This window comes from Arvicanthis niloticus, chromosome 20 (genome assembly GCF_011762505.2).
Source record: "Arvicanthis niloticus isolate mArvNil1 chromosome 20, mArvNil1.pat.X, whole genome shotgun sequence".
NCBI lineage: Eukaryota > Metazoa > Chordata > Mammalia > Rodentia > Muridae > Arvicanthis > Arvicanthis niloticus.
In genome coordinates this window covers 41,226,203-41,228,694 of record NC_047677.1, presented here as the reverse complement: position 1 = coordinate 41,228,694, position 2,492 = coordinate 41,226,203, and positions in this window count along the sequence as shown.

The following is a 2,492-nucleotide window of genomic DNA, read 5'->3' as shown; positions in this document are numbered from 1 at the left end:
CGGGGCTGGTAGCCACAGGCATTGGAGCCTCCCTTAGATGGATTCCTGTGAGGGGCCGGCGGGGAAACTTCAGCCTTATTACTCCTACACTGTCTTGAAGGACTCATCCCTAGAAAGATCCAGATCTTGGGATCTGTCAGCATTCTTTCTTTCTGCTGGAGAGCAGCCAAGGCAGGAAGTATACAAACGCTGAGGCGTGGCCAGATCAGCTGCAGTCTGGCATGGTCGGAGCACAAGCCTGAGCCTCTTGCTCGTGGGCACCATGCAGCTGTCACACTCAGACACACCGTGACCCAGGCAAATGCTCTCTTTCAGGTGCACATACACCACAGTCATACATTGTGTGTGTATCACACACACACACACACACACACACACAGAGAGAAAGAGAGAGAGAGAGACAGACAGCGAGAGACAGAGAGACAGAGACAGAGAAAGACAGAGAGACTGAGAGAGACAGAAACAGAGCGACAGAGAGAGACAGAGAGATGTGAAAAAGACAGAAACAGTGATAGAGAGAGGCTTAGAGATAGAAAGAGACAGAGAGATGGGGAAACAGAAAGATAGAGACAGACAGACAGACAGAGAAGGAGAAACAGAGACAAAGAGACAGAGAGGGAAAACAGAAAGACAGACACAGAGAGAGAGAGAGAGAGAGAGAGAGAGAGAGAGAGAGAGATGCAAATACCACACACAGACACTCATGCTGTCAGCATTCTGTCTAAACTCCACCCCCACAGTTACCTGGCAGTACCAGGTAGGCCTGGCACACTATAAAAGGGACTGCTTGCCCCCTCCTCTCTCTCTCTTGCTCTTGCTCTCTTGATCTCTTGATCCCTCTGTCCCCTACCCCTTCCCCCTTCCCTTCCCCCCTCTCCACGTGTTCATGGCTCCTCTATCTATCTATCTATCTATCTATCTATCTATCTATCTATCTGCCTCTACTATCCTCTTAACTCCCCTCCCCATGCCCTGAATAAACTCTATTCTATATTATACCGATGTGTGGCTGGTCCCTCAGGGGGAAGCGATGCCTCTACATGGGCCCGCTGAAACATCCCCTTCCCCATACCGCACGGCACACATCTCCACAGAACATACTCTCTTTCTCTTTATCTTTTTATAAACACATCACATGCATATTCACATCTCTAGTCCCTCCCTACCCTCTCAAAAGACCTCCAGCACAGAGCACAGAGCACAGAGCACAAAGCACAGAGCACAGAGCACAGAGCACAGAGCACAGAGCACAGAGCACAGAGCACAGAGCACAGAGCACAGCCATAGCTGGCGCTGCCCACAGAAGGCTGGTACTGACGCTGCACTGCTAATAGTCTGGTCAGGGCTCCAGATCCTAGGAACTGCAAGTGGTAAGTGATGCAGGCTGGTATCTCTCAGGCTGGGACCAGTAGGGACGGCTTTCAGCTCCCCAGAGGTCGCCTTAATGGTGTTTTCCTCTTCCTTACAAGAGACACTGTTCTTCAACCACTGCTTAGGCCCAAGGACATGGGAGACTGTGGAAAGTGACTTGGGCCATCTCCTCAGGTGTTAGACATCAAAAGAAAGAGATGACGAAGCTTCAATGGGCAGAGGTGGAAAGGCCCTAAAGACAAGGCCCTCCAGCAGTGTGGGCTTACTAAAAGTAGTTCCTCCCTGGACAGGGAGGCGGGAGGGGGAGAACACAGAATGGGACTAGAATGCACACAGGGGGCAGGAGCGGGGAACAGAGATCAGAGATTTGCTCAGCTGCTCATGAGAAGCAAGCCTCACCACTCCACTACCCTGCACCCTTGAGAACTACCCTGAATTGAGCGAGCCCCTTCGCTATCCCTGCCTGTCCTTTTCAGAGCCAGTCCTACCCCAGGGTGGAAAGTGGAGACACTAGCCACAGCCTATGCACCCTGCTAGGGATGTGAGCAGACCCACTCAAAGCTGACCGCTAGAGCTGACTTGGAGGAAAGGGTTATACACCAATGTCAGGCCTCCTCCATCTATGCCTGGTCCTCTTGCCTCTTCAGGGCCCTTTCAACTCCCAAGCGGCTCGACAACAACCCAGTGCCCACTGGACCCCAAAGACATACGTTCTGTGTATCCCTTCACTGCACTGGAAAGCTCAACTCCACCTCCCGCGCAACTTCCGTCCGAATACTCAAAGGTGGGGGAGCCCTGACCCACCAGGATGGGAGTAGCTCCTACGTGGGGGAGGAAGGAGGGTCCTTCCTTTAGGTAGAGGAGGAAGGAACTTGAGCAAAGGTCTGGGAGAACTTGAGAACCCAGAGACTTGCTAGGAAAAATTTTTAAAAAGTCACCAGGCACTACAATACAGAGACGGTCCAGCTCCAATGCTGCTGCTGTGTCCTGGCCGCTCCCTCCCCCAGTTCCTTCCCTGCTCCCCCTTCGTCGCTCCAGCAACCCCACCCGCTGACCCCGCCCATCTGCAGGGCCGCAGCGACCCCCGGTGGTCAAGCTTTCCAGGCACCCGCCCGCCGGAC